Source organism: Microtus oregoni, unplaced genomic scaffold (genome assembly GCF_018167655.1).
Source record: "Microtus oregoni isolate MIOR12 unplaced genomic scaffold, Mior012 000100F_ref0000014, whole genome shotgun sequence".
Lineage (NCBI taxonomy): Eukaryota > Metazoa > Chordata > Mammalia > Rodentia > Cricetidae > Microtus > Microtus oregoni.
The window spans coordinates 1,312,951-1,331,805 of record NW_024544713.1 but is presented as its reverse complement, the minus strand read 5'-3'; positions in this window follow the sequence as shown (position 1 = coordinate 1,331,805).

The window sequence follows — 18,855 nt, the reverse complement described above, 5'->3', positions numbered from 1 at the left end:
GCATATAAGCTGGCATTTTAAAGGAGCTAGTTCCATGAGATCTAGTTAAGAAAGCTATAGATAAATGAAATAAAGTCACAAACATGGGAATAATTCATGTGTTCAGTAAGCCAAGAAAAGTCAGTGTGGTTATGACATTGTGGATACAGAGTTGAGAGATCAGCCTGGGCTTTTCCTTAGCTAGTAAAGTTTTAATTTTTACTGAGCTAGATAGGAATCACTTAAAGAAATCAAAGAAACTGAATGTGCAACAGATTTGCCAAACAGTGTAACTCAGTGTGAAATAGTTTAATTCCATTGATAGCTTATTGTGCTAGGATTAATTATTTTTTCCTTTCTTTCTTTTTTTTCTTTTTGCTGAGTGAGAGATTCTAACAGGTATTTTCATCGGACTCCTAACTTTTTATTAAAAGTTGACCCATTCTGAAATCGTAACACTATATCACTTTCAAAACTTACTCTTTAGTGTCACAGTCAAGGTTTGTAGCTTAAAGAAGCAGAATATTTTTAAAAAAATACATAAAATATTCCTTTCTGCCTTCCTTTCTGGAACTTTAGATTTGTATTCACAAATGTATATTTGTGTGTTGGGAGGCATAGAGTTACAGAGCTGTATGTTTTTCATGACCTAAATACTTTGGTCTTAGGACAAGAAGAGAACAGACAATAAGGACAAAACCCTCCTTACTTACACTTGTCCTCCATGTTATTGTCTGATTGTAGTGATGAGCGGTGGGCTGTGTTCCACCACCAGACTAGCTTTACCCCGAAATAATTACATGGAAACTGTATTCTTTTTTTTTCTTTTTTTTTTTTTTTTGGTTTTTTTGAGACAGGGTTTCTCAGTGGTTTTGGAGCCTGTCCTGGAACTAGCTCTGTAGACCAGACTGGTCTCGAACTCACAGAGATCCGCCTGTCTCTGCCTCCCGAGTGCTGGGATTAAAGGCATGCGCCACCACCGCCCGGCAGAAACTGTATTATTTTGAACACTGCCTGGCCCATTAGTTCCAGCCTTTTATTGGCTAGCCCTTACATATTGATGTAACCCATTTCTAATAGTCTGTGTAGCAGCACGAACTGGCTTACCAGGAAAGATCTTAACCTGCGGCTGTGTCGGGTGGGAGAATCATGGCCCCTCACTGATTCAGCTTCTTTCTCCCAGCATTCTGTTCTGTTTTCTCCACCTACCTAAGGGTTGGCCTATCAAATGGGCCTAGGTAGTTTCCTTATTAATAAAAAATCACTCCCACATCATCTGATTTTCTCAGGAAAATGGAGGCTGGGATACTGATACTATTTGAGTTGAAGTGTCTTATCCATGAGTTATCTGTGGCTTCTCTACTGGTTGGACATCCAGATCATCTTCCAAATTAAGCTGCCACGTCTAGCTATGTTACCCCCCCCACACACACACACACACTCAAAGTTTCTTGTTACTTGACAGCATTTGCTGCTCTGAGACATGGCTCCATTTTAAGCAAGTCCTTTTCTGATGTGTATAATTGGAAGACTGTGTTTTTTTTTCTAATGTGTATTATTTATCTTGGTCCAAATATGAAATCTAAAGCTCACTTCTTACCCTGTCTGTAGCAATTTTCTCTTAAAACTAAGGAAGTTGTCTCTGTATAGTGTGTGTAGAATACACATCAAAGTCAAGTATCCTGTGATTATTTGAAATAGGTTCTATCACTGAACTTGGAGTTCACTGATTCTGAAAGACAAGCTGACTAGCAATTCCCACGGACCTTCTTGTCTTCATCTCTACAGTGTTTTGATGACAAAAATGCATCACTATGCCCAGCTCTTTAAATGAGAGCTGAGGATTGTAACCCAGGTTTCCTCCAGGTCTCCATGACTGCATGGCAAGAACTTCACCAAATGAGCCATATCCCCAGTCCCGAATCTGTCTATTAAAATAATAAAAGTATTCTTCCTAAAAGGATGCGTGAATTCTTGCTTCTTGATCCACTCAGAGAGTCCAGAATACATTTTCATCACAATTATGTGACTTGCTTTAAAATGAACATGCTTATTTAGATGTCTAGAAAATCTAGAGGGTTACAAAGCATACAATTTATAAAGCTAGATAACGTGTGGCAAGAGGAAATTGTCTTGACTCAAGCTGTATCAGAAGTTTCAGTGATTTCTTCAGCCTACGCTACTAAACTACACCTGTCATGCTAGCTGCTGAGTTCAAGATTTGATTTATAGAGTAGAGATTTGACAGGTTTATTACAGTCAAGAGTCACTAAGAAACAGCTGGGCAGCTATGAGTCATGAACATTTCCCTTGTCTGGACATCAGCCGGTCTGTAAGACCTTGCTGTTGGAGAAAAGAACTCATATACTTAGGAGCCTACATTGCCACCTTTATCGTGACTATTTTATACATTTAGCTTACCTGTGTACTTTTTATAAAGCTTGATTACATAGGTCTTATCATTCTAAATTTAAGCTGTTGAAACAGACATTAATGGCATATGGTACATCTCTAAAATTCACACAGTCAGGTTTGCATGATAGCGATTATAACAAATTTATAACCACTGCTCTACTGGGGCAAGACTTGTTGTTTTGATTGCTGTGCTATTTAATCAACAGTCTAGATTGGGCAAAAATGAAATAAACAAAAGTATTCACGGGCTTTCTTTAAGAAGAAAGTGTGAGATATCCTTGGAAGAAGTCTTAAGGTGAGTCATGAAATTGACGTAAAAACCACAAGAACAAACATTTCAATATCAGAACAAGGGACTATAAAATGCCATGATTCTGTTTTCATTTTATCTCTCATCTTCATTTCTGAATTCAAGTTTCTCCCTTGCTTCTTATTTCAGACAGTTCTTGTCTACATCAGGAAACACTGCTGCTATGAACCTTGGATTAGTAATTTCAGTAAAAAGTAATAACATTCCCTCTAGAGTTTACATATATCAGATAAAGACCCAAATAGGCTTTGTTTGAGCTAGAACAATCATCATTGTCAGAAAAAAATGCCGTATTATGTTTAGCCAGTCTTGGATTATGTATTCATACAATTTGAAGAGAACTTACCAATGGAGAAACAGGAATAAGAAAGGTATGGTTGAAAGGGAAACAACTATCTCTGCCTAGTTACCAGCTGTGATTTTACCACTATACTAGGGAATAAGGCAGAATTTGGCAAACTTTTTAAAAGGATTAGGGAACATTTTAAGCCTGTGGCCACATACTGTTGTTTTTACTTCCTCTTCATGTTCTTCTCTTCTTTGTTACAACCCATTAAATATGTTTAAATCATTTTTAGCTTATGAGCCACAGAAATACATGCCTCAAGCTGGATTCACTTCTGAATATAGCTTACTAAATAGGGATCCAAGACTGGGTCATTTTGAAACTGAGCATGATATTAAGAATAACAAGAACCAGTTAAATACATGTCAAGAATTTTCCAAACCCACTGCTAAATTCTCTCACTGAAGTCGGGGAGGGAACTAATACTACAGTTTCTGACTAGTACAAAATGTGGTTCTAGGAGTTTTTACATAATATTGCTTTAATTACTTAATAATCCATTGCTATAAACTTACTTTATACATTGCAAAATGAACATTTTGTTCATCTATAGAGGGGAGTTAACAACTAGTGAGCAGATGCACTGTGAGAATTAAAAAAGACAGACATTGGTTTAGCGTTCATCCTATCCTGTTAACATTTTGTTTCTTTCATAATGATGGGATATACTGCATAGAGCTGTCACTTTAGAGCCAGATATACTTGGCATTGTTTTCTAGTTTATATCTCTTGCCATTTGCAAGCCTCAGTTGGCTGATTCATAAGATGAAGATTAATAAAATCTTTTAGGCAAGGCTTGTTACAAGAAGTACTATTTAAAATGTGCATTCCACGGTATGTGGTAGGGATTACTGCTTCCTGATGTTTATCTTCTTTCTAAGCCACTGTGAACATTGTAAGTTTGCAAACAATGCCTCTAGTGAAATCTGAGTATTCCACTTCAGCCCATCTAGGGAGACAGCAATAGGACTGTGTGTGTGTGTGTGTCTGTGTGTGTAGGCTTCTGAGAGAGTAGTGTGTGGATAGTTAAGCAGAAATATTATTCAGCAAGAAATAGTGAGACTGCTTCTTTGTTTTGACTGTCAGATATCTTTACTGGAAGCAGGGAGGGAAGAAAATTATGATAGTATCCTAAAAACAAAACCAGGAAAAAGTGAAAAGAAATATAAAATCGGCTAAGGTAAAATGTAGTTTTTTTTCTTGGAGCTGGGATCTGAGTGAGGAAAAAGTAGTTATTGCTATGTTTATGTCACTGTGACAACCACGAATTAACTACAAAACATTGAACTCAAAGATTTACCCTAAGAACTTATGCTGGCCAATCAGAAAGACTTTTGCCAGATGTTCTTAATAATTGTGTGAAAGCTCCCCCTTTCTCCCCAGGAAGCTGATTCATCTCTTTCAACACTTTCTGTTGGGCTTGATGACTGATGAGGGTGAGGCATGGCTGTTTTTATGTCATCTCTCCCAACTGATTTTTATCCTGTTTTTATGTGTTTCTCTGTTGTGCCTCCTTGAGTCATAGCAGCCAGGACATAACCTTTTAAGGACTAGGTGGTCCACAATAAAAATAATAATAATAAACCTTAAATGCAATTCTGGCTGTTTCTCAGCGTTTTCCTTCTTCTACTGTCTCCACCATGCTCTACCCCACCTCACTCTGTCATATATATGAATAAAACGGCTAAACATAAGAGGCAAACCAGTGGTCAAAGAAAGGCTTAAATTTTTCATGACCTTTGGTTTAGTAAGTCACTGCTTTCTCTGAGCCCCAATTTTACTATGGTCCAAATACGAATGTTAAAACTTTGCCTGATCTTATAGAGATACTGAGAATAGAGGCAAAATATTCTGCAAAATTCATGTATTAGTACACACAAGGCTATACAGAAAGTAAAATTTGTTAGCTGTTTCATTAAGTGCTTACCATGAAATACGTTTTCTCTTTAAAATTTTATTTTTATTTAAAATGCCATTGTATTTATCCTCTTCCTTCTTTCTCCAATCCCCATGCGTTCTCTCTCTCTCTCTCTCTCTCTCTCTCTCTCTCTCAAGCACATCTTTTTCTCCAGTTGTTATCATCATTCATACACATGCATACACACACACACACTCATACATATATACAAATAAATATATAAATATAAATAAAATATGCAGGGTTACTGTATGTGTTGCTTATATGTATGTACTTTTAGGACTGGCTATTTGGTATTTAATGAGCAACAAGGGGACTAATCCCTGGGAAAAATTAATTCTCTTTCTATAAGCAGTCATTAATTATCTGGAACCATAAGACTGCTTAAATCAACATGACATGCCAACTGTTACTGGAATTTATTTATTCATTTCTTATGTAGCCAGTCATACTGTTGAGATTTGACAGTGATATACAGAAGGCCAATCTCATGTCAGTCTTCCTGGTCCTCTGGCTCTGACAATATGCCCACCCTCTCTTCTGCAAAGCTCCTCTCCTTGAGAATAATGTAGAGGTTGCATTGTAGATGTATCAACTAAGGCCGGGAACACCATGGTCAGTTGTTCTTCCTGTTTTAATGAAGTTTGATTTTCTGCAATTGTCTCCAACTTCTGCAAAAAAGGACTTTTAAATGAAGGGTGAGAGCTACACTTACCTAATGTTGTAATGGTAGAAAGAAGTTAGGAATTATACTGGTTTAAGTTAGTAGTAGTAGATTCTCCTCTATGATCCATGACCCTACTAGCCACAGCTTATGGTCTAGATTTATAGTACCAGATGCAATTTGTCTCCTGGTGAGCAGGCCTAATGACCAAATAGAGAGCTGGAGCTACTGCCAAGATACAAGCTCTATTGTTGTGCTGTTAAGGATATCCTTAGTGCTAATGCTGCTGTGATTCATAGGCATCTTGTCCGGGTAGGAGTATTGATTGCTTTCCTCCCTTGACAAATGACGTAGGAATTTCTAGTACTATGATAGCTTGTCTTCTTAGAGAAGTCTTTTGGCTCAGAGTCACCTCAAATTCTCTAAGTCTTGTGTCCAATGTGTGTTTTGTCCAGCCATGGGGACTCACTTCCAACTTCTAGGAGGTAACCAAAGGCAAAGGCCATAGATTACATCAATATAGGAATAACCTTTATTCTAAATCTAAAAACATGAAAGGAAGCTTCTCCTGCCTGGTACTAAGGATTTATTAAGCAATCTATTTCTCTTGGTGGAAATATCACTCCATGTGGCACAAATTAATTTTGTTGAATATATATGCATGTATTTGTATAATTATAGGCAAATATAAAATGATGTGATTTATTCAGTATACCTTTTAAAAATATCATTGATGTTACTTATCCAGTTTCCCTTTCTTTCCTGCTTTATTTTCCTTGCTCAGTCCTCCTGAGTTAAAGTCTCTCTCCCTTTTTGTTTGCTTTCCATCTTAATATTACCCTGTTACCATCCTTAGAGTACCCCACAAGAGTTCTGTTGTCATTTCCTCATTTCTCCAGTTATTCCAGATTATATACTCACATCTGAAGATTTGCACCTAAGAGGAATAATTTAAGGAGAATATGCAGTAGTTTTTCTTTCTGGGTCTGAGTTAGCTCACGCAATAAAATATTTTCTAGTTTTATGAATTTACATAAATATTTTATGATTTCTTTTTTCTTTAAAGCTGAATTGTTGTTCTTTTGGGAGGGTTCCCATCTCCCAAAAGGCCCCTGCTGTAGAGGCTATAGCCTCGTGCCTGTTGTTCCTTTTGGAGACTACAGCTCCCAGCATTCCTTTGGACTACAGATACCAGCGTACACAGGTGCAGGACATTTCTCCCAGACGCCCCTGCATTCCCCGTTAAAAACAGGGGTTGCCACGAGCCCTCCCCTCTCTCCCCCTCTCTTCCCTTCCATCTCTGCACACCCGTCCCTTACCTGTTGTTACCCCCCCATTAAAGTGCACCCACGTGGGACCACCACGTGTCTGTGTCTCCTTCCTAACCCCGCACCACCATGTGTCTCACGTTTTGTCTCTACCCACCCTCTTCCCCCGCAGAAAGAATAACATTTTCACGGTAGGCCTGTCTTCCTACAGATTTCTTAGCCCACAGGATCTTCTGGAGCCTGGCAGGCCCTGCACTAAACAGCAAAGCTCAAGTGCAACCTTCCACGATCATGGAGGACCCAAAAAAGAGTAGCTCTGGGTGCCAACCAAGTAAGTTCTCTGTCATTTTTTAATCAGTAACTTAAGTAAAATCTTATCCTTCTCAACGATCTCTGACAGTTTGACAGCTGAGAAGTTTTGCAAGGTAACCTCACCAAACAAATTTCAAACCAAATTTATCTCTTATGCTACAGTCATTACATGTCTAAAACTTCTGTTTTCACAAAGCCAAGGAGTTCTCATGAGTTCCAGGGAGCCGAATTAAAGAATCCACCTTTAACAGGTCAGATACATCCCCCTCAATCCCCTGGTCCTAAACATCCCCCTCAATCCCCTGGTCCTAAAATTTTTTCCCCTTAATTTAACTTTGTTCTTTGTTCTGCCAATACCTTAAACAGGATAAGAGATACCAGACATTTCCATGCCACAGACATCGGTCAGAAACAAAGAGACCAGCTATACGAGGATGTGACCAGTACCCACCCTTCTCTCGTGCCCCCCCAAAGATGACACCCATAATCAGCTGGAAGCAGTCTTGAGAGTACGCTGTCCCAGTTCCTTTGGGCTGTGGTGCCTGGTCTCCTGCTTTTTATTATAAGGAAGACCTGGGAATGTTGTGCTTTCTTGTCGCTTTAAGGGACAAGCCACGCCCACTTTCATTACCTCTGACCTGCCCGCCGCCATCTTGGGCCCTTCCTTTTCTGCTTCCTTGACGTGCGCATGCGTTTTCTCTGTCTCTCTCTCCTTTTATCTCTTTTCTCACCTTTTATCTCCTCTCTCTCTTTATTTCTCTCCCTCTTTCTCTCTCCCTCTTCCTTAATAAATACTTATGGCTATTTCCTGTGTTTATGTGTCTGTTACATGCCGCCACCGCCCACTCGGTGCGTGCCCTCCCACTGGTGGGAAATTGTAGCTGCTTGTTGCATGGCGACTCCACCAGCCCGCCCCAGAGACCGACAACCGTCTCTTTGGAGCTAGCAGCTGCCTTTATGTCTACTTTTCTGTGTCCATGGGTCTGCTCACAGCTGCCGCGCACTGGGAATTCTGCCGGTGGCTTTCCGCTGATGGGAACTTTGCCACTGCTCGGGTGCTGGACTCTGGGGCCAGCACCCAGCACCTCTGGTAATCTGCTGGAGCCTCCCGCTGGTGGAAAGCTGTAGCTGCTTTTCTCATGGTGGGCTCCTATAGCCCGCCCGGGGATCATTTTTAAGAATAACAGTGCCTAACCCAGGAGACCACATTTCCCAGAAGCGCTCAGTGTTTGACGAAAAGGCCACATATGCGCAAAGAGTACAGTGTCCCGCAGGACCACATTTCCCAGAAGTACTCAGTGTTCAATGAAAAAGCCACACCTTCGCAAGACACACATTTCCCAGGTGTACCTAGCCTCCTTTAAAAAGCTGAAGACACCATGACCCTATCCCGTTCCTCACTGTCATCACGTCCCTCCCCCCATTAACCTGGAACATTCTCCCCCAGGGATTCTGGGACAACCCACACCTCTTCGGCCAAGCTCTGGCCTCTGATCTGCTCTCACTGTCCCTCCTTAAATCAAAACTGGTACTCTATGTCGATGATATCCTGCTGTGTATCCCATCTTTGGAGATCAGCAGGACTGATACTGCTGCCTTATTAAATTTCTTATCCAAAGAGGGCTATAGAGTCTCACCTTCCAAGGCTCAATTGTCTACCAATCAGGTAACGTATTTGGGGTTAACCATAACCCCAACCCAAAAGGCTATCACTCTGGACAGGAAAAAACTAACTCAATCTCTTACAGTTCCTTCCACCAAAGAGGAGGTTTTATCATTCCTGGGAGTGGCTGGTTTCCTGCATTCCTGGATCCCCTCCTTCTCCCTCCTTGCCCACCCCCTATATGAAGCAGCTCTCGGCTCTCTGCCTGAGCTCCTTCTCCATCCCATTACCAAACCCTTTTGGAGACTCCAACAGGCCCTTACCCAAGCCCCAGCTCTCCATCTTCCAGATTTAACCTACCCCTTTTCTCTTTACGTAGCAGAGAAGGAGGGCTATGCCCTGGGGGTCTTAGGACATCAATTGGGACCTTCCTCCACACCTGTAGCTTACCTGTGAAAGAAGATGGACCACTTGGGGCTGGGCACCCTGCATACATGCTTTGGCGGCTACTGGACTTCTTATTCGTGAGTCAAAGAAACTAACCTTCGGAGCACCACTCACAGTCTTCTCTCATCATACCCTGTCCAACCTCTTAACTTACAAAGGCTTACAGACCCTACCCCCTTCTCAAGTTCTTTCCCTTCAGGTGGCACTGGTGGAAGATGCCAGTCTCACATTTCAATGCTGCCCACCCCTTAATATTTCAAATCTTCTACCTCAACCTAATGTTAATGATTCCCCATCCCACTCCTGCATTGAGGTCCTAGAGGGCCTACTGCCTCACCCCTCACATATACAGGAGGGCAAACTGTCCCGGGCTACTTATACCTGGCACACAGATGGTAGCTCCTTTCTATGTGATGGGACTTGCAGAGCAGGCTATGCCATAGTATCAGACACGGAGATAGTTGAGGCAAAGGCACTCCCTGCTCATACTACTAACTAGCAGGCTGAGCTGATAGCTCTCACCTGTGCCTTTCAGTTAGCCGAGGGACAATCTTTAAATGTTTACACAGATTCTAAATATGCGTTTCATATCCTGCTGTCTCACACAGCTATCTGGAAGGAGCGCGGACTTCTCATGACAAAAGGAGGATCTATTACTAACTCAGAGCATATTATGGACCTATTAAAAGCTTCCCATCTCCCTAAAGCTATAGGAATTATTCACTGTCAGTCTCATCAGCCTGACAGTTCAATTGTTTCCAAGGGACATAATCAGGCTGACAGAGCGGCTAAGACAGCAGCACTCCAGAGCCCATATCTGCCTCAGTTACCTCAGGGAGTCCTTACAGCACAGCCCACAGCCTCGCAGACACCTCCTGACACCCAACAGATCCTGTCCTACCTACACCAGCTCTTTCATCCTAATAACAAAGCTCTACTTCATTTTGTCAGGTCTCACCTTCAACCCACACCTTAGGATATCAGGTTCCTAAAGGCTATCACTGTCTCCTGTCAGATCTGCCAAAAGTCAGATCCCAGTACCAAATACCATAGCTTCCCTTTCCCTACTAACCAGGCAAGGGGCTCCTTTCCCGGGAACTGACTGGCAGCTGGATTTTACTCATATGCCCACAGTCAGAAGAGTTAAATATCTCCTGGTTTTGGTGGATACAATGTCTGGGTGGGTTGAAGCCTTCCCCACCACCAACAAGAGGGCTCAGACAGTCTCCGATGTTCTTCTCTGAGAAATCATTCCCTGGTTTGGACTTCCAACTTCTCTTCAGTCAGATAATGGTCTAGAGTTTACTTCTCAGATTTCTCAAAACCTGTCTAAGGCTTTGAATTCCTATGGAATTTCCACATCCTGTACCACCCTCAGTCTTCAGGTAAGGTAGAACGGACTAACCACTCTTTGAAGGACGCCCTCATTAAAATGTTACAGGAACTTCACCTTGACTGGGTAAGGCTCCTGCCTCTGGCTCTTCTCAGGCTTAGGGCTCTCCCAAAGGGCCCCCTTTTCATTTCACCCTTCGAACTCATGTATGGGCGGCCGGTTTTAACTCCTGGCCTCCCACCGGGAACCTCTCCCCTTCCTGACCACCTGCTCACTCCCCTACTATCCCATTTACGCTCGCTACTGTGGGACTTCACAGATCACTCATTACCTCAACCATGTGCTAACACATGTCCACCGCCAGTTAAAATAGGAGATCAGGTATTATTCTCACCTCCAGGCCAACGTCCCTCACCCTTTTCCCCTACATGGCATAGTCCCCTCAGAGTAATTCTTTTAACTCCCACAGCTGCCAAGCTCGAGGGAATTCCTCACTGGATTCACCTGTCACATCTTAAACTGTTCACTTCCACGGCTCAAGACAATCCTCCATACACAGTAACTCAGAGAGAACCTTGTTCTCTTAAGTTCCAGAGGACACCAAGTTCAGCCCCCTCTATTCCAGTCTAAGGGAAATAGTGGTCCCAGCCTTCACTTAATCCTCTTGTGCTAACACACCCTCCCTTCTCCTCTAAATTTCTAAATAACCATTCAGGTGTCGTTACAGAAATCACCATCAGACACAGAGCCAAAGGTTCAGGTGGTAAGCAAATTCTTAACAAGTTCCTTGACATAACAGGTTTGCCACTGACTGCAGCAGTGTTTCCTGCATGCTGAGGTATGCACGGTTAAAATCTGTTTCTTTTGAGACATTTTCTTTAAGCTCCAAGAAGCCAGCCTGACCCACCTGAATGAAGCAGGCCCAAATGGAACAAGTATCATTAATGGAATGAGTACCATTCAATTTTTTTACCATTCTTAACCCCAAACCTCCTAAAGCCCCCCACCCCAAATCTCCCCTTTAATTTCCCAAACCTCCTAAAGTCCCCCCCCACCCCAAATCTCCCCTTTAATTTTTTTCTCTCTACTAGTGCAACTTTTGTTTTCCAGCATCTTACGATGACCTAGCTACTCAAAAGCCAGACAGATGCGATTTCAATCAGCTACCTCAGAACGTCAGCGAACAGGACATGATCAACAGGACATCACCAGGACACATCGGATATTCCCTGGACCCCTCGACTCCCAAAGCCAGCAGGAAGCAGTTATGAGAGACCGGGCTACGTCCCCATTCCCTACCCATTAAGATCCTCACCCCCCCCCAATTTTTTAATAAAACCAAAAGGATGGAATGTTGTTCTTTTGGGAGGGTTCCCATCTCCCAAAAGGCCCCTGCTGTGGAGGCCCCTAGCCTTGCGCCTAACCCAGGAAGACCACATTTCCCATAAGTGCTCAGTGTTCGATGAAAAGGCAACATATGCACAAAGAATACAACGTCCCACCAGAACACATTTCCCAGAAGCACTCAGCATTTGACAAAAAAGCCACACATGCGCAAGACACACATTTCCCAGGTGTACCTAGCCTCCTTTAAAAAGCCGAAGACGCCATGACCCTATTCCTTTTCATCCCTGCTTCCTCACTGTCATCACGTCCCTCCACCCCATTAAAGTTCAGCCACGTGGGATCGTCGTGTCTCGTGTTTCTTTTCTGATTCTGTGGAAGAAACAACATGAATAATATTGATGGTGTATATATGACACATTTTTATTATCTATTCTTCCACAAGCTACAATTGTGTAGTTTCCATCTCTTAGTTCTTGAGAATAGAAGAGCCACATACAGTTGAGCAAGAATCTGTAGAGCCGGAAGCTGAGTTTTGTAAATGTATTCACTGGGACTGGGCTCCACAGTACTGCATTTGGATCAGTATAATCACTCCTTGGAGTACATTGGAAGGACTGGACATTCTACTCCACAGATATTTGCTCAGTCACATTCATTGCTGTTCTAACCACAACAGCTAGAAAATGGAAACAACCATTTAGTAAAGTGGAGGTTTTAGGTTCTTCTCCAAGATCCATGACATCACTAACCCTGGAAGTTGGCTGGGTTTCCATTATGAGACATGATTTTCCACCTAGTGATAAGTGGTTGGTCATCCCATCCCAAACTTATGCTGGGGTATAGTGCCAGGCTGCAGTTTGTTTTCGTTCATACGTGTCAAAGCTGGATAGGATTGTTGGTTGCTTTTTTCCTTTGGAAGTTTTCATGACATCTTCTCGTATCATGAAAGCTAGTCTTCAAGGAGAAGGATTTCTTTCTTTCTTTCCTTTTTTTTTTTTTTTTTTTTTTTTTTTTGGTTTTACGAGACAGGGTTTCTCTGTGGCTTTGGAGCCTATCCTGGAACTAGCTCTGTAGACCAGGCTGGTCTCGAACTCACAGAGATCCGCCTGCCTCTGCCTCCCGAATGTTGGGATTAAAGGCGTGCGCCACCATTGCCCGGCAAGGAGAAGGATTTCTAGTCAGTTCCACCTCAGTGACTGTACCAGTAGAGAAAGGTAGGTCCATGTTTCACCATTGTCTGGTGCAAGACTAACAGGCTAAATTTGCACCTTCCACACAGGAGGTGGTCACCTGGCCTTTTTGAAGCTAAGTAAACTCGGTGCCATCCTGACTGAGGTGGTCAGGATATGCTAAGGTGATTTTGTTCCTTCCATTTTAACTATCAGGTCTCCTGGGGAGGAGGTCTTTTATGAAGACAGGACCAAGTGTTGACCTGTAAATGTGACTTGAGTCATCCCGATACCTAGGCAACAGAATGTTAATGAAGCCTTTTGTTATCTGCTTCCCCAGTTTACAATTATAGAAAAAGCTGTGAAAAAATCAACATGGGTTATTCCAAAGAATCTCTGAAACTTCCTCCTGAAGCTGTCCTGTGATTTTTGTCATTATTTTCCCTGTCTCTATTCTGGTGAGAAGTGTTTTTTTGTTGAGGCTGGTCCTCAACAATGGGCCGCTGAGCCTGTGTCTGAAGGGCATGGTGTCTCCAACAATCACGACTGGCCTTTCAACCAAGGACAATAGAAACAGCCTATAAAGCTGCAGGAGTCTCTTAGACAACTCTGACCAACAACTTAAAAGAGGGCTTCTCTTGCTTGCTGTTGGGGCTTTTGTTAGGTAGTCTTGGCTTTTGGAGGGAGCATTGTCAGTCAAGATAAAAAAAGTTTCTTTTAAACCACTTTTAAAATATATGCGAAAACTTCTTTTAATACATATGTGAAAATGTCTTTATACACACACACATATAACAAACTTACATGTGTTATACACATTTTAGGTAGATAATTAATAATATGATTGCATATTACCTTTAACAGCAATCCTTACTGTTATTTTACTCTCTTTCCCCTGTCTTCTGTATTTTTTCCTTTCCCTCCCTAATTGCAGCCCTCTATTTTGCCATTTCTTTGATCAGATCACTTGATTCCTGCTATTCATCTCTCTATTGATCCCCCACCCCTTACCTACCCCAGTAACAGTCCCTTTTCACTTTTCTGATTTTTACTGTTATTCTAGGATGTGTGCATTACATTCCAAATCTGATGATGATTCAGAGCTAGGAATCTCATATGAAGTACACAATATGTTTGTCTTTCTGGTCCTGGTTACATCACTTAATGTGATGTTTTTTGAATTCTATTCATTTACCTTGAAAGTTCTTAATTTCATATTTCTTTACAGCTGAATGGGATTCGATAGTGCATATGTGCCACATTTCCGCTATCCATTCATCAATTGAAGGACGTTTAGATTGCTTCCATTTCCTAGGTATTGTGAATAGAGTTGCAATGAACATATCTGAGCAAGTGTCTCTAGAATAGGATGCCGGCTCCTTTAGACATGTGCCAAAGAAACAATTCGCCACACTGATTCCCAGAATGGCTGGACCAATTTGCAATCATACCCATAGCAAATGAAAGTTCATTTGATCCCCACATTCCCTACAGCATGTGATGCCAGGTTTTTTTTATATATTTGTTTCTGATCATGTTAAGACAATAGTTCACAATTTATTGGCATTTTCCTAGTTGCTAGGAAAGATGGACAATTTTTGAGATAATTCTTCACTATTATTTTTCTTTGAGAATTCACTGTTTAGGTTCAAAACCCATATTTTGCATGGGTCATTTGTTTTTGATTTTGTGTTTAGATTTTTTTGTTTATCTGGATATTAATCTTTTGTCAGATGTATAGTTGGCAAGGAGTTTCTACTATTTTGTGGGTTTCCTCTTTATCCAATGATTGTTTCTTTAACTGTGCAAAAAGCTTTTTTAGTTTTATTAAATCCTACTTATCATATGTTGACCTGAACTCTGGGGCAAATTAAATCCTAGTCAGAAATTTCTTTTCTACACCTATATCATGTAGGGTACTGTTTCATGTACCAGTGTCAGGGGCTCATGTTTAATTTTTAGGTCTCTGCTCCACATGGAGCTATTTTGAGAAGATATGTGTTTAATTTTATTCTTCTACATGTCGACATTCAGTTTCCCCAGCACCATTTAGTGGATATACTTTCTTTTCTCCTATCTATGTTTTTAGAATCTTCCTCAAATTACATGTACTTACGTTTGGGCCTTTGAATAACCTTTTTTGCAGGATTTCTTGGAATTTGTCCTATAGGTTTCATTGTGTTATATTACCAGTTTCAGCAGTTCCAGGAATTTTTTCTTGATTATTTATATGACTCACTTTATCATTCAATATTGGATCCCATGACCTTCATGAGTTTGTGCACTTACTGGAAATTTGATTGCTTTTGCTTTTGTTTTATGGCCTTATACTCAGGTAGCATATATGGTGTTATTAGATTATTTTTAAAGTGGCTAAGATTTGTGTGTGTGTGTGTGTGTGTGTGTGTGTGTTTTCCAGGGTGCTGTATGTTTTAGAGAAAATTCCATGGACTGGTGAATGGCATGTATATCCTTTGGTATTTATATGGAATATTCTGTAGATAACTGTTATATTCCTTTTATGTAAGATGTCATTTAAAATTTATGTTTCTTTGCTCATATTTTATCCATACAACCTCTTTCTTACAGAAAATTATATATGAAATGACTTATCATGTAAAAAAGTGCTTGGTTATTCCCATAACATTTGTGCCAAATTTGCACTAGTGTATCTCCTAAGAAAATCAATGTTGTAGATCAAAGGGTTTGTAGGTGGGAGAGCATGAGGGAGTGGGTGCCTCCAAGGAAGCACTGTCTTTCAAACACAGCAGAACTGATATACATATGAGTTCACAGAAACAGGCACAACGCACAATGTCTGTACAATTTCAAACCAGATAAATCTCTAACATTGAGAAAGAAGAGGGAACACAATATTGCACTCATAACTATGAACTTATTTACTATTGAACCTGCTAAGAAATGGAAAATAATTTTCTCTTTACCGCACTAAAGGGCAAGCCCTTTGCCCAGGAGTAGTTGGCTAACACGAAACTGATTCCATGTCTGTTGTTTATTTGTGAACCATTTTTTTCATTTTGTTTTATTTGGATTTTTATCTTAGTAGACTTCTGGTTTTTGTTTTTCAGGGAGAGAGAGAAACAGACAGTGATGGGGGCTTTGGAAGGGAGAAAGATCATGAATTCGGGTGTGTAGGGAAATGGGAGATGTAGGGTAGAAAGTATGAGCTTACTTCCCGGTTTTGAAAACACACCAATACCTGAGCTCATAAACCACCAATGCTTGCCCTCTCCTCAAGATCAGGACTTGAAATTTCACCAATCCTTAACCCTGGAAATCTCACCCTGAAAAACTCTACCCTCAATTATTCCTGTATATACCTGCCTCCCACTTGATTCTCTGTTGCTTCCCTCTAAAGCAGAGGCAGTCACCCTCTTGTGTCATGCAATAAATTTCTTGTGTGAGGTTTGTTGTGCAGTGTGACTTTGTGGTATTCCTTGTCTTCCGATTGCCTCCTTTGGTTTCTAACTTCCAGGATACCTTTCTCTTTATATCAGAGACATTTGAATTGGAAAATCCTTCTTCTTCAGAGTTATAACACTTACAGGAAGATTTTGGAGGAGTGAAGAAGGGAAAAACATGAACAATATATACTTCGGAAAAACAATAAAAATATTTTTTTTAATGGGCCTGGCATCCAAACAGAGAGTTCTCAAAAGAAAAATAATAGCCAAGAAATAACTAGAAAATATTCATTGTACTTACTAATTTAGGGAAATTCAAACCAAAACAACTTTGATTTTTTATTTTACCTCAGTCAGAATGGTAATGATCAACAAAACAACAAGCAAAAAATGCTGGAAATTGAACACTCATTCACCTTTGATGCTATTGCAGACTGATTTAGCTACTCTACAAATAACTGTGGAGAATTCTCAAATACAAAAGTAAATCTTCCAAAATTATCAGTTGTGTTATGCTTTTCAGAAACTGAAATGTCCCCAAATTTGGTGTTGTTATGTAGCAGTTTCCTCTGAGGTTAAATCCTTTCATTTGGAGGGAAACATCTTGAAAGACCCTCAGAGAGGACCTTTCCTCTCTGATGAAGACCCCAGAACCAGGCCACACCGAGACCAGGCCACAGGATGCAGTTAGAAAGAGGTTTATTGAGTAAACACAGGTACCTGCGGGCAGCAAAGTCTTTCGGAGGACTTGCGCGCCTGCAGACTGGGGGGAGGTCTTTTTATAGGGAAGAGCAAAAAGCAAGTTTACAGAAGCAAAAGCGTGGTTATCGGTCGATCGGAATGAGGCGGGGGCATGAATGGTTTCCTCTCTCAGCATGGATGTCTGGCCTATCTTATAGATATCCTGTTTTGCAGTCAACCTGCTTTGTTGATGTCCTATCTTATTGACATCCTGACTTGCAGTCTTCCTATCTCATAGACATCCTGCTCTCTCAAGCACATGGGATGTTCTTACGAGAGCAGGCTGGCTGCTGATCCGGAGAATTTTTTTTAAAACGAACAGGACGTTCCCCCGGGAGCATGCTAGCTGCGGGTTTTGAGGAGGGGGTCTGTAGGGTCTTTCAATCTTAAGATACAGAATATAAAGTGTACGTAAAATAAAAGGATAATTAAGACAAGAAGACGTGGAAGTGAAACTTGTCATCCTGCAGGGAAGCTCCGTGGTAGACAATTCAAAACAGTTCCAGTAAGTTCTTAAAACTGACCAAATAAGTTCGTTCTTTCCCAAGGTTATATAAACAGTAGAGGAAGAAATAAAGACTAGCAAATCAGCCTGAAAGAATCTGGGACTGCTGGAATGTCTAGAAAAAAAGATCATCTGTCTGAAAGAGGCTCAGACAATCTGGGCCCCATGAGAAGGACATGCTCCAGTCTGTTAAGTTGCCTGTAAGGTATGCATTGTGCTCCAGGATTCCATCTTTTGTGAGTTTAGCTGTTACCCATGGGGTAAGAATTGCTGATGCTGTCTTTCTCAAAATTCCTGCTTCTGTAAATAACCCCTCACTCATATTACAGCAAGTAAACCCTGCAAAATGAATTGGTTCATAAAATTGGTATCTGTAATCTGATCTGTACCGACCGAGTTCCCTATCTGACGTGAGGAGATGTGTGTGTGTGTGTGTGTGTGTGTGTGTGAATGCATGTGTGTGTATGTGTGTATGTGTGCGTGTGTAGTTTGTATCCTCCCAGAATAAAATATCTGTCATAGATGTACATATAGCTTTAGGATTTCAATGTCTTCTTTACTAATTGCTTCTTGATAAGATTAAAGTTCCATTCTTTATCACTTCTGATTGATTTTAGCTTTACCCTGTATTAAGAGAGCAGAGCTTGCTTCCTTTTTGGTTCTATTTGTTTGGAACACCTTTCTCCATCCTTTTTTTAAGGCCATTCCTATCATTAAAACGGAGTTTCTTGCAGATAACAAAGTTGGATTATGTTTCTTGATCCATTCAGATAGCCTGTGTATTTTGATTGGAGACTTGACGTTATTGCAATTTAAAGTTATGATTGAAAGGTGTGTGGTAATTACAGTCATTTGTGTTTTTTTTCTTTTCTTTTCTTCTTTATTTACTGTTTTTGTTCTTACTTGTAGTTTGTTTTTCAGTATTGTAACTTGAGGTATTTTCTTTCTACAGTCTCTTGGTTATTCTTATTCTTATCTTCAGTCCAGAGTATTACTTCTATTCTCTGTCGGTCTCATGTTCTGAACATGAACTCTTTTAGCCTATTGGTATCATGTAAAATTTATCTTCTTTT